Genomic DNA, 14,597 nt, shown 5'->3' with positions numbered 1-14,597 from the left:
ATCCTGAAACCTTCTCTCCTACTTGCTTAGAAAAATATGAAAAAATTTTTTAAAAAGCCAGTTTAATTTTTAAAGTGCAAACTGTGGTCATTTCAAGCATCAGGTCATCAAAGCAGTTTTTGATGCTGTAATACCTCATTAAAATTTAATCTGTATTTTAATACACATTCGGGCCCCAAACCAAGCTTGTGAGACTGAGATGCTTTAAATTCCTGAGGGGATTCCTAAGTCATCTTACTGTGAAATGGCAGAGAAACATTGCTGTGAAAGAAAGTGTCCAACCTTTGGAGCCAGACAGGACTGGCTTACAGATCCTTCTGGGCTCCTCCATGGGCAAGTTTCTCAGCTGTTAGCCTCAGTTTTCCCATCTGGAATAACAGGGCTAAGAAGATTCAATGAGTGTATATGTAAAGATGTGATCTTTGCATGGGCACATGGGCATGGATCTGTCTTCCCTGACAACCAATTTAACTGCCCCCCCTTTACCTATTCCCATGCCTAAAGCTGCTGCTTCATACATTATCTTGTTTCCACTGCATCCATAGAACTTACTGCTGTCCAACCTGATCTCTTTGATTTATTTGTCTTGCTGTCTGCTGCCTGTTTTGGCATGTGAGGTCCGGGAGAGCAGGAATTGCTTCTGTTTTCTTTATCTTTGTCTCTCTTGTATTTAAAATAGCCTGATGTGTAATACACGCTCAATAAACATTTGTTAAATGACTTTCTAACCCTTTTCCCTCTTTCGTAACTGGCTGTGACAGTCACTTCATCTCTCCATCTTTTAGTTTTTTCATTTGTCACAGAAGCACATTGGTCTAGAGTAGTGGTTGGCAAACTACAGCTCGTGGGCCCCTATGGCCCACCACCTGTTTTGTAAATAAAGTTTTATTGGAACATAGCCATGCTCACTTGTTTACATATTGTCTGTGGCCGCTTTGGGGCTACAACAGCAGAGTTGAGTGGTTACAGAGATGGTATAGCTCGCAAGCCTAAAATAGTTATTATCTGACACTTTATAGAAACAGTTTGCTAATTTCTGGGCTTATTGAACTCTGAGATCTTTATACTCCTGATGTTCTTAATCTTCTGGGAAACACCGCCACAATGTTCACTGCTCTGTGTAATAATAAATAGCCGATTGATTTTCTGAACATCTTTGAAGTTTCATATTAGGCCATGAATTGACTTTGGTTGTGGACTTCATACTAATGGTTTATTCATTTCCCCATGACTTTCCAGCCTTCTCCCCAGAAGGATTTAAGCCCTGAATGGTATAACTGCCATCACCCACCTTGAGATTTGCTGTAACTTTTTCTTGACACCAGCAACTTCAGTTCTAGGATGGGATTGCCTTAACACTGAGCTTCGAGCCTGCTTGGCTTTGGAATCGATAAATGTTTCTAGCTGGTATTGCTCCAGCTTCAATGTCACAAAACATCAGCTGAGAACCGGAGGTGGAGAAGGAGGGCGGCAGGTTCCTTATTTCTCTGAGGAGCCTCTTCCCTTTTTAAGCTCCCTGCCCACGCAGTTCCACAAAGGGCTGTGTTTCAGAAGTGAGGCAACGTGGTATAATTGAGAGAACATAGAGTTTGGCTCCAGAGAGATTTCGGTTCACATTCCATACCTGCCACTCACTAGTTGCATGACTTCGGATGAGCAACATAATCTTTCTGTGCCTCAGTTTCCTCATCTGTGAAATGGAGATATTGAGTACCACCTCATAAAAGAGAGTGAATAACAGTGGTCATTTAATAAGTATTATTTGAGCACCTGTTATATACCAGGCATTATTCTAGGTTCTGGGAATACAGCAGTAAACAAAAGAGCGTCTCTTCTCTCGTGGACCTTATGTCCTATTGGAGGGAAGTAGACAAATAAGCAAACAAATATTTAATATAGTGATGAATGCAATGAAGAAAAATAAAGCAGGGTAAAGGAATAGAGAGTGATGGAAAGGTGACATTTTATTTAATAGGATGGAAGTCCTCTTTAGGGAGGTGACATTTGGAAAAGACCTGAAGGAAGTGAGGGAGAGAGACATGGGGATATTTGGGAGAACAATATTCTGGGTCAAAGCAATAGCACGTGCAAAGGCCAGGAAGCAAGAGCCTGCTTGGTGTTCAAAGCGGAGCCTGTGGGCCAGGGTGGCTGGAGCTGAGGCTGAGGTGGGGGGGTGGGGGGATGAAGTGGGGGAGGAGTGGCAGGGGGCATGCTCAGACTTGAGGTTGAGGGAGCAGGCAGGGCAAGAATCATTTAGGGCCCTGGGGCCATGGAGAGACTCAGGATTCTATTCTACAAGGAGTAGGAAGTCAAAGGAGGGTTTTGAGCAGGGATGTGACATGCTCTGACTTATGTTATAAAATAATTCTGGATGCTGTACGTGGAGACCAAACTGTGAACTATTTTTAAAATGCCTATTATCATTTCTTGTTTACAATACACTTTGAATACCCACTATTCAAAGTGGTATCAGAACCTATTTAGAGGGAATTACCTACAGCTGTAGCAAGACAACGTGAGGTTAATTGGGAAAATAGTCTGATTGCTGAAGAGTGACAGCAGAGCAGACTCCCCTTGGAGAAATGGTGTGCACCCAGCAGGTCCCAGGCGTGGACACCTTGACCCCTGGTCAGCGCTCTGTCTCCCGGCTGATGAGATTATCCCCTTGTCCCTCTTTGTCAGGCTTCAGCAGCAATTAGAGCCACGCAGGCTAGGCTGGACTATTTGCCATGTTTGAAATTGGATCATAAAAACGAGAGATGATTACAAGTGCTTTAGAAAGACCACACATCATTAAGCCTCCCAGATCTGCTCTCTGGAAAGCTTTCCACCCTGGCCACTTAGCTGAGCCACTTGGAGGCGCAGAGAGGTGTGGGCAGCGCCTTGGGCAGGTGGGGAGTTCTCACAGGAAGGGCTGAGGGCATGACAGAGCAGAGAGTGGGATTAAAATCACCGTGTGAGCTTAAAAAATTAGGAGTGTGGACCAGCTGCCCTGCACCCTCAGTTACGCCAGCTCCCAAGGGGGAATGGGGCTGGGATGAGGTGGCCTTGACTAGCTGGCCAGAAGCTCACTCTGAGTGTCTGATCTCCTGTCAGGTCAGCTTTGCCAGCCCAGGTCCGTGAGGAGTCACCCTCCCCCCACCCCCGCCTCCACCCCAGAGGATTCCCTGCTCAGCCTCCCACCTCCCTCCTGTAGGCGTCATTTCTACATCTGACTTTGGAGCCCCAGGCCTGCAGATGGGGAAGTTGCCCTTTTTATGCACGTGCAGTCCCTGCTGCGGTGGGTGGGGATTCCAGTAGGGTGATCTGTCTGTTGTCCTGGTTTGTCTGCGATTGAGGGGTTTCCCTGGATGTGGGACTTTTGGTCCTAAAACTGGGAAAGTCCTGGGCAAACCAAGACAAGTTGGTCACCCTAGAGGCTGACCAGACTATAGGCTCACTGAGAGTAGGGGCTGTGTTTTGTCGTTGGTTTGCTAACCGCTTTATTGAGATATCATAACATGCCATCAATTGACCCATTTAAAATGTACAGTTCAGTGGTTTTTAGTATATTTACAGTCGTGCAACTATCATCATAATCCCTTTTAGAACACTATCATCACCCTCCAGAGCAAGACCATACCCGTTAGCTGCTCCCCACTTCTGCCCCCAAACCTTACTCCCACCCTGAAGCCACAGCCTTGGACCAAATTAATCCCCTTCCTGTCTATACAGATTTGTCTATTCTGGACATTTGATATTAATGGAACCATATAATATGTGACATTTTGTGTCTGGCTTTTTTCACTTAGCATCATGTTTTCGAGGTCCGTTCATGTTGTAACATGTGTCAATACTTCATTCCCGGGGCTTCCCTGGTGGTGCAGTGGTTGAGAATCTGCCTGCTAATGCAGGGGACACGGGTTCGAGCCCTGGTCTGGGAGGATCCCATATGCCATGGAGCAACTAGGCCCGTGAGCCACAACTACTCAGCCTGCGCATCTGGAGCCTGTGCTCCGTAACAAGAGAGACCGCGATAGTCAGAGGCCCGCGCACTGCAATGAAGAATGGTCCACGCTTGCCACAACTAGAGAAAGCCCTCGCACAGAAACGAAGACCCAACACAGCAAAAATAAATAAATAAATTACTAAACTCCTACCCCCAGCATAAAAAAAAAAAAAACTTCATTCCCTTTTCATTGCTGAATAATATTCCATTGTATGAATATACCACATCTATTTATCTATTCATCAGTTGTTGGACATTTGGGTTGTTTCTACTTTTTGGTTATTAGGAATAATGATGCGATGATTGTTCGCATACAAGTGTTTGTGTGGACATCTGTTTTCATTTTTCTTGGGTAGAAATCTAGGAGTGGGACTGCTGGGTCATGTGTTAACTCTGTTTAATCATTTGCGGGACTGTCAGATGTCTTCCAAAGCAGCAGCTCTATTTCACATTCTCACAGCAATGTATGAAGGTTCCAGTTTCTCTACACTCTCACCAGTACTTGCTATGTCCCGTCTTTTTATTATAGCCATCCTAGGGGGTGTGAACAGCATTTCATTGTGTCTTGATTTGCATTTCCCTGATGGCTAATAATTGGCAGCTGTGTTTTATTCCCGCTTATATCTAAGCATGTGGCATATTGGCTGGGGCAAAATTGGCACTTAATAAGTGATAGTCGAATTCTAAGTACTAGAATGAATCCCATCACACTCCCATTTCTAGAGGGTGTGCATATATATGGCTAGAGTGGGTGGGTCCCAGGTGGGTTTAAGAAAGCACCCAAGGGAGTATATAAGATATACAGATGAAAGGGCCTTCCTTACTGGTACAGGACACACTTCTGTCAGCCAGAGACCATGGGCTTTGATGCCAAATAGCTGTGTTCAAATCCCCTGCTGAGGCCCCAGTCCTCACTGTGGGTGCGAAAAGCAGCAAAAGAAGAGTGAGTTATGAGACTAGAGCGACAGAAAAGGGCCAGCCTAAAGAGGACCCTTGTGATACCCTCCATTTAGGTTTTTATCCTAGGAAACAGTGGTTCCCTTGGGAATCACTGCGGGTCTATAGGCAGGGCAACCATGTGGGTAGGTTTGCATTTTAGAAAGAGCCCTCTGGTAGCAGCGCGGAGCCAGCATGACCCACGGAAGGACGTTGCAAGAATGAGGATTATATGTGAGGGAGGCTGGGCAGAGGCAGTGAGAGAGGAGGGGTTCAAGCGGGGGAGTCAGACACCTCTGGCAAGGGACATTCTGAGGGTCATGGGCCCCTTTGCAAACCTGATGAAACCCAAAGACCCTTCCCCCAGGGGAAAGTGTACAGAATTTAGCGTGCAATCTTCGAGGTGGCAAAGGAACTACCTAAAGCCCAAGACCGCCTTCATCTCATCTTGCTGGGGGTGGCCAGCAGATCACTTTCTCTCTCTAAGCTTTGCTTTTCCTCTCTGTAAGAAAAGAGCCCATGCCAGATGATCTAACAACTTCTCCTGTCCTGAGGGCCTCTGCCTCCTAGAGGCAGCTGTGTGTGCTAACCATCTCTCCTAGTGGGAATATTCCCTGTGGGGGTCAGGTTTGGAAGGCTTCTGCCCAGGACAGGATCCAGGGAAGTGAGTCAGTATGTGACATGAGCCTGATGGTGTCTGCAACTGAATGCTAGGGGCTGCTTTGCCTTGGGGTTTTTATTGCATATCTATAAAGAAAGAAATGCATAAAAATGTATTTCCCATCTTATAAATAATGCATCTGTCAGAAGTGGCCTGGAGAATTATCGCCTGTTTTCTGGCTTCATGTGTGTCTATAATTTTCTGAAGGGTTTGAATTATTTCAGAATTCAGATTCAAGCATTTTGCTGAAAAATTCTGTTTGATTTATAATCATCATATTCCTCCCAGAGTAACAGCTCTCAACATGTTGCCCTGTTATCCCTGCTGCTTTTTGCTGGGCCTGGGATGATTAGGATTTCTTCAACATTCTGAGACATTCTTCTCTGCCACGGCTGGCGTGGAGTTCCAGGGGGGCAAGGTGTCAGGTGGAAACGGATCCTCTGTGTCCCAGCTCTTGTCTGAGACTCACCAGGGTGATCTAAAGTGCTTTGGGCAAAGCAGTTTACCTTTCAGATGTTTCACCTGCTGAAAAATGTAGTTGTGGAATAGATTTTTCAGAATTTCCTTAGCACCAACATTTTATAATACAAAAGGGCTTCACTCCAGCTTGTCTTTGTTGCTTACAGGCAATGAGTCTCCAAACTGATCATCACCCCATGTGAGGCTGGCTGGATAATAGTCACCTGGAAGCTTATTAAAAATATGAATTCCAGGGAATTCCCTGGTGGTCCAGTGGTTAGGACTCCATGCTTTCACTGCCAAGGGTGCGGGTTCAAGCTCTGGTGGGGGAACTAAGATTCCATAAGCTGTGAGGCTGAAAAAAAAAAAAAAACCCACAAAGAAACCAGAAACAAAAACAAATTTCAGGCTTCCAGGACCAGAGATTCTAATTGATGGGGTCTGAGATGGGCGGGACATGGGAGAATGTATCCTTTTTTTCTTTTTTTAACTCTTTTACTAATTTTAAAAATCTGTTTAAAAATACAGCTTTTTGCTTCCTCACTGCCTCTCTCGCCCCACTAATCTACTGAGGTGATTCTAATGTGTATCCAGGTTTGGGAGCCATGCTTTTAGGTAAATATTACCGTATTTCAATTCAATTTAATAAGCCTTTATGAAGTATCTAGTATGTGGGAGGTGTTTTGCCCCAAAAGATGGAAAAGACACAATTTCTGCTTTAATTCACAGTCTGGTCATGAAGGAAAACAGGTAAAAATAAATTATACTCTAGTATGAGAGATGCCATAATAAACATATGTACCAGATACAGAGGAAGGAGTGACTAAAGTGGGCTGGAAGTGACAAGCCAGGAGAAAGGGCTGATGAGTGGACAGATCCAGGTTTAAGACGAGGATGCTACTTAATCACAGAACTTCTTCTCTGTGTTTTAAAGCCTGGTTCTGGATAATAGCTGATATTCCCTTAAAATAATGATCCAAGCACTATAGTCATTCTGGCTAGAATAAGGGATGACACAAGAATCGGCTGATGTGATGTGGCGTTGTTCTGGAAATTCTTGATGATTTATTATGTATGAAATAGGATTAGGTCATATAAGTGTGGAAAGGAGAAATAAAGTTGCTATTATATATTGATGATCTGCTTTTATACTAGAAAACTCAAAGGAATAACTTGAAAAACTATGAAAAGTTTTAACTATTTAGTAGCTGAAAACACAATGCAATACAAAAATCGCTAGTGTCAGAAAGCAGATCGATGGTCGCCTAGAAATGGGGTGGAAGGGTTAGCAGGGGGAGATTACAAAAGGGCACAAGGGAGTTTGGGAGGGTGATGGATATGTTCACTGCCTTAATTGTGGTGATGGTTTCATGGGTGTAACACATGCCAAATACATCAAATATCACCTTAAAAATGTGCAGTTTAGGGCTTCCCGGGTGGCGCAGTTGTTGAGAGTCCGCCTGCCGATGCGGAGGACGCGGGTTCGTGCCCCGGTCCGGGAGGATCCCACATGCCACGGAGCGGCTGGGCCCGTGAGCCATGGCCACTGGGCCTGCGCTCCGCAACAGGAGAGGCTGCAATAGTGAGAGGCCCGCGTACCACGAAAAAAAAAAATGTGCAGTTTATTGGATCTCAATAAAGCTGTAAAAACAATGCAGTTCCTATATATCAGTAACAACTAGTTAGAAAATATAGGGAAAAATCCCATTTATTATACAATAAGACCCCCAAAATATCTGAAATAACCACAACAAAAGGTGAGAATTTATATAAAGAAAAGTGCAAAACTTTACTGAGAGTCACAAAAGAAGACTTGAATAAATGGAGAGGTATATATACCATGTTCCTGGGTGGAAAGACTGTCCCAAAGGAGTCATTCTTCCTAAATTGCCATGCAAGTTTGAAACATTGTCAATCAAAAGGACAGAGTTGGAACTGACATATACACACTACTATACATAAAATAGATAACTAGTAAAAACCTGCTGTATAGCACCGGGAACTCTACTCAGTACTCTGTAATGGCCTATTTGGGAAAAGAATCTTAAAAAAAAAAAAAAAAAAAGAATGGATGTATGTATATGAATAACTGATTCACTTTGCTGTACACCTGCAGCTAACACAACATTGTAAATTAGCTATAGTCCAAAAAAAATTAAAAGAGAATTACATGCTAAGCAATAACAATTGTGTCTGGCACACACAGAGATAGAGCTGTTTTCTTCTTGGGAGGGGAGGGATGGGGGGAAGGAGTGGAGGACTTGACCAAATGAGGCAGCTGTGTGTGCTAACCAGGTCTCTTATTTTCTGTATTCTGATGATTTGACATCTGAGGCCTTGCTGACCCAGGAGGGAGTGCCTTGAAGGGTTAGCCAGTTCCTAGAGCTTGCCCTGGAGTGTGTCTTTCAGATGCAAACCAACCAATCCAGAGCTCACAAGCCCCTCACCTCCTTTATTGGGCTCTCACACTCCGGGTCTCTAACTCCCTGCCTTAATCACCCCAGGGCCAGGCACCAGACAACTAGGTACAGCCCCTAGATCCCGGAGCCTACTGAAATTATTCAAACTAGCCAATCCTAAGCCTGCTTACCCTGCCTTGCCTGATCCCTCCCATGGAAATCACAATAAAAGCTCTTGCCCTTAGTTTCCCCCACTCTCTCTGCTTCCTGACTGATGCCAAGGCTTGCCTACATGGCCCTCCTTTGCCCTGAGATCTCTGAATATCACAAAACATCTTTTCCATGACAGTTGTTTCCTGATCTGTTGGACTTAACAGTACCTAAATAGTAACCAAATATGCATTAAAAGACTGTGTAGGGGACTTCCCTGGTGGTCCAGTGGTTTAGAATCCGCCTTCCAATGCAGGGGATGTGGGTTCGATCCCTGGTCGGGGAAGTAATATTCCCCATGCTGCGGAGCAACTAAGCCCGCGCGTCACAACTACTGAGGTCGTGTACTCTAGAGCCTGCATGCCACAACTAGAGAGAAGCCTGCACGTCGCAATGAAACATCCCACGTGCCTCAATGAATATCCCGCATGCCACAACTAAGACCCGACGCAGCCAAAGAAAAGACTGTGTGGTAGGCAGAATTCTAAACATGGCTCCCTCAAGATCCCTTCCCCTGATAACTCAATCAAACACTAACCTAGCTGCTGCTGTGAAGGGACTTTGCAGATGTAAATAAAGTCCCAAGTCAGTTGGCCTTAAGACACAGAGATTATTTGAGTGGCCAGACCCAATCAGGGAGCCCTTGAAAAGTGAAGAGTTTTCTCTGGCAATTGGCAGGAGAGGAAGTCGAGGGGAGATGGGCTCCCGCTGGCTTCGAGGAAGAAACAGCAAGCTGCTATGCTGTAAGCAGCTGAGGGAACACAGACCACGGAACCAGGGAACTTGGAAAAGGACCCGTGCCTCAGAGGAGAAGTGTAGTTTCACTGACACTATGATTTCAGCCTCTGGGACCTGAGCAGAGGATCCAGCTAAGCTGTACCCTAGCCTCTTGATCCGTGGAACTGTGAGATAATAAATGTGTATTGTTTTACAGCTGCTGAGTTTGTGGTGACTTGTTATGGCAGCATAGAATGGTGGTTCGGGGGATGCCCTCTGCAGCCAGATTGGGTTCAAATATCCGCTCTGGCACCTGCTAGCCATGTGACTTTGACGAAGTTACTTAGCCTCAGTTACCTCATCTGGAAAGTGGGGGTAAGTATAGTGTCTGTCTCATAGTTTAGTTGAGAGTTAAAGTATATGAGTTAATGCATGGAAAGTGCTTCGAATATGCCTGGCACAGAGTATATGCTCTATAACTGTTTGCCATTTTTATGCCTCTAAATTTAGATGGAAGAATAATCAGTTGAAAATAACCAAGGAAAAGAAGCGTAAAAGAAGATGAATGAGAAGGCTAGCTCCACCAGATACTTTTTAAAAAGCAAACTGATGAAGCTACCATAATTAAGTCAGTATGGTAATGGTTCAAGAATTGTTCAATAGAATAGAATTGATAACCGGATACACACACGCACGCACGTGTATCCATTCATTTAACAAATATCTATACAGTGGGTGCTGTTCTATACACTGGGGATATGGCAATAAAACAAAAGAAAAACCAAACATAACAGATAAAGTTCTTGTTCTTAGGGATTTCTACCCTAATAGATGGAACCAGACAATAAACAAATATATAATGTTATGTGGGGATGAACGTTATGAAAAGACCAGTCAGGATGAGGCCAGGGGAGAGATGAAGAGTGTTATTTCAGATAGAGTGGAGGGTGGAGGCCTTTTAATAGGTGAATAAGGAGTCACTCAAATCACAGATGAGGAGTGTCTAGGTGGAAGGAGGTGGAAAAAGGGCCAAGGCTGTGGCAGGTGCAGGTGACCTGTGCAAGGTTGATATATTTGCAGCAGAACAAGGGAAGGAGGTCAGTGGCAAAAATGAGGCCAGAAAAGGCCTTGCAAGAGTTTTTAACCAGAGGGTTGCCAGATAAAATATGACATCAGTTTACGTTTTAATTTCAGAGACACAACGAATATTTTTTTTTTTTTAGTATAAGTGTGTCCCATGAAGTACTTGGGAAATACTTATGCTTAAAATTTATTCATCTGTCTCCAAAATTCAATTTTAACTGGTTGTCCCGAATTTTTGTTTGCTAAATTTGGCAATTCTGAGGAAGATGATTATGACATAATATTAAATTAAAAAATCAGTTATGGACTGCATGTTTCAATGCCCTGCCTAATTCATATGTTAAAATCCTAACTCTCAGTGTGATGGTTTTAGGAGGTGGGGCCTTTGGGAGGTGATTAGGTCATGAGGGTGGAGCCCTCATGAGTGGGATTAGTGCCCTTATAAAAGAGACCCCAGTGCTTCCCTGGTGGCACACTGGTTGAGAGTCCGCCTGCCAATGCAGGGGACACGGGTTCATGCCCCAGTCTGGGAAGATCCCACATGCTGTGGAGCGGCTGGGCCTGTGAGCCATGGCCGCTGAGCCTGTGTGTCCGGAGCCTGTGCTCCACAACGGGAGAGGCCACAACAGTGAGAGGCCCACATACCGCACACACACACAAAAAGAGACCCCAGAGAGCTCCCTTACCTCTTCTTCCATGTAAGGACACAGTGAGATGACAGGAGGTGAGCTCTCACCAGACACCATATCTGCTGAGGCCTTGATCTTGGACATTCCAGCCTCCAGAACTGTGAGAAATAAATGTTTGCTGTTTCAGGCACTCTGTCTATTGTATTTTTGTTACATCAGCCTAAATAGACTAACAGAATCATGATACAAAATTAGATTTGTCCAATTTGTACAAATCAGTATTCTAAATGCCTAGAAGAATGCCCTTGGTAGATACAGAATAAATAATTGTTGAATTATTGAGTTAATTGTGCATGTGTTCCTTTTTTTAACATTTTTATTGGAGTATAATTGCTTTACAATGGTGTGTTAGTTTCTGCTTTATAACAAAGTGACTCAGTTATATATGTATATATATATACACATATATCCCCATATCTCTTCCCTCTTACGTCTCCCTCCCTCCCACCCTCCCTATCCCACCCTTCTAGCTGGTCACAGAGCACCGAGCTGATCTCCCTGTGCTATGCAACTGCTTCCCACTAGCTATCTATTTTACATTTGGTAGTGTGTATATGTCCATATATACACTACCACTCTCTCACTTTGTCCCAGCTTACCCTTCCCCCTCCCCCGGTCCTCATGTGTTACTTTTAAATCAGGAAATCTTCAGTTCAACTATGGGGAGAAGTTGCTGTAGATAAGTTCACTATCTATCGTGCTTAGAAAGGGGAGAGAGGAAAGAGTTTCCAGGGGGAACTCTGGGCGCGCCAGGGTTTCCAGGGGGAACTCATGGACAAACTGCCATGTTTGTCCCAGGAGGAAGAGGCTGGGTGCTTTATCTGAGGCTTCCATATGATGGGTGCAGGGTCTGTGAGGTTTGGCTTGGTTGGTGCAATTCTGAGACCACAAGCTGTAAGGGACCATAGAGACAAGACTGGATGACCATGGGCCTTGTGAGGTGAATGAGGGTCTCTAAAACTGTGTAGGTCTTGAGTTTGTAGGAGTCTGCTTGAGGCCGCAGGAGGCCTCCTTAGGGACCTACAATGTCTTGAAAACAGGCTGAGTCACTTTCATCCTCCCCTTGCCCCTGAGTTAAGTATTTGGGGGAAATGGGGCATTTCTATTCTTTCAAAAACATCATAATTAGTCTCTGAAAAGTGATTTGGCTTGAACTGACCTCCTAATGGCCTGCAGTCTTATAATCACCAGAGATTTGGAGTGTACTATTAACAAGCATAACACTTCAGTAATGCGTCCTCCTGTGGGCAATGGCAAGCTTCCAGAATTCCAAACTTCAATGCCTGTGCTCTGGTTCATATAAGAAAACAGACAAAAGAGCAAGAAGCAAGGGTGGGAGAGAGGGAGTAAAATACTCATTGATGCCCTCCTCTGCGGCTCTGTGGGAGCAGAGCCCCAGACGTTTATTGATCAGCCTGGCAGTGTTGATGGGGCTTTTGTGTTCTGTGTATGAGGCTGTCTTCTGCTCTAGGCTGCTCTTCATTTGTCCAGTGCCCGGCACCTAGCAGGCAGGGCCCACATACGTTTGTCAATCTCAGTTGAACTCTTCGGTCAGTCCTGCCAACAGACAAGTGGAAACAAAGCCTAAAACACCTCTCCTTAGAAAACGAAATCCTCCTCACCACAGAGCCAGCTTACCAGCATGGGGAGTCCAGAAGCCCCTGTGCCCAGTCTGGGTCTTTGGGAGTAAACCCAGGGGAAGCTCCAGGCAGTGACAGGACCTTGGAGTCCCTGAGTCTCTAAGCCATCCTTAGTGGGAAGAGGGTCTGGCTGGTGGCTCAAATGAAAACTTCCCTTTTTTCCATATTGGGGTTGATCTCAGCATCCCAGAGACATGCTTTTTCTGTAAAGAAGAGGGGCTGAAGTCAGCTTTAGGGTCCCCCAACTCGCAGATCCTCATTTTGGTCTGTCCCTTTCTGCTCTAGTGATGGGCTCCTGCCGGGAGAACTACACTGGGGTTGGGGGGCACTTATGGACCTGGAGGGCTTGAGGGCTGGAGGAGGTCTGTTACAGGAAAGCCACCAGCCAATGCTTTCATTCCCCAGGGTCCACCCCTCACTCATGAATCCAGGCGCTGTCTCACTTATTTGTTCATTCAACAGAGGCTTATTAAGCAGGTATTCTCTGCAAAGAACTCAGTTGGGCTTAGGGCGCAGCAAAGAAGTGAGGTCCCCCTGGCGCTCACCCTGCTGAATGAGGCTGCCAGTTGCTTTGCTCTCATTTCACACCCCAGCCCCACCTTACCAGGTGCCAATCACACTCACCTCAGGCTGTCCCTCCAGCAAGCCAAGCTTCCGTCTATCTCAGGGCTTTTGTGTTTGCTGTTCCATCTCCCTAGGGCTTCACTAGATGGGTTCATTCACCTCCTGCAGCTCAAAGATACCTCATTACTACCTTAGAGAGGTGCCCACAGGCACCCTTGTAGGCCCTTATTATTCAGAATTCACTTTATAGTATTTGTTCAGTACTGTACTGTTTGCTTCCCTCCCTATGAAACGTAGGTCTGTGAGAGCAGGGGTTTCTGCTCTGCTCAGGGTTTCTACCTGGAACGTGGAACGGGACTTGGCAAACAGTAGGTGCTCGGGAAATGCACGTTGGCTAGGTGGGCTTTCATTACCTCACCTGGCCTCTAGGGGAGCTCTGCTCAGCCAGAGGGACAAGCATTTTAACCCAACCTTGGCCCATACAGGTTGATGTGTTTGGAAAGAAAAATTATGAAGCAAAGGTGGAAAACTCATTTCAAAAGCTGACTAAATCAACTGTGTATCCTAAGGTGACCTAAAGCCTCATGGGCGTCTTGGCCGACACGGATCCTGGTTGATCCTGCTTGACTGGGACCTGAGGCAGCTGCACCGCCTCATTGCCAGGTTCAGAGGGACTTTCAGGGCTGCTGCCCAGCCTCCTCTCTGGGTGAGGATTCACGATGTGCTTCCTGGTCCTGGGTTGCCCCGTGTATCTCTCTGCAGCTGTCCTGGCCTCTTGGGTTGACCCGGCTTTAGCTGTGGCATAGTAACTTTACAGAAATAAGTCTTGGGCTCCCGGCTGTCCTGCACAGAACGGCAGACATGCCCACTGCATATTCTGGGGGGGCGTCTCTCACTCTGGTCCTTCTAGTCTCCCTTCTAGTCCACTAGCTGGTTTATGATGATTTTCCTTCTCTCATTTGGATGCAGTCTGACTTTTCTCCCTACTTTAGTCTAAGCCAGTGCCTGGCTCAGCTGTACCTGTGGACTTATGGCCTGAAAGATGTCCACTCCCTATGTGGACTCTTGGAGTGTTTGTTACAGAACTTTTCTGAGTTCCATTTTCCTTATCTGTAAAGTAGAGGTGGTAACACCTGCCGCATAAAGTTTTGTGAGGTCCAAAGAGATACTAAGTGTACAGGACCTGGTAGAGATGATTATCCTTGTGAAAATCACAAGGTCTTTAGTCCCATTACCGGCTGAGCTCCTGAT

This window comes from Globicephala melas, chromosome 8 (genome assembly GCF_963455315.2).
Source record: "Globicephala melas chromosome 8, mGloMel1.2, whole genome shotgun sequence".
NCBI lineage: Eukaryota > Metazoa > Chordata > Mammalia > Artiodactyla > Delphinidae > Globicephala > Globicephala melas.
Note: the sequence above shows the minus strand (reverse complement) of the source record.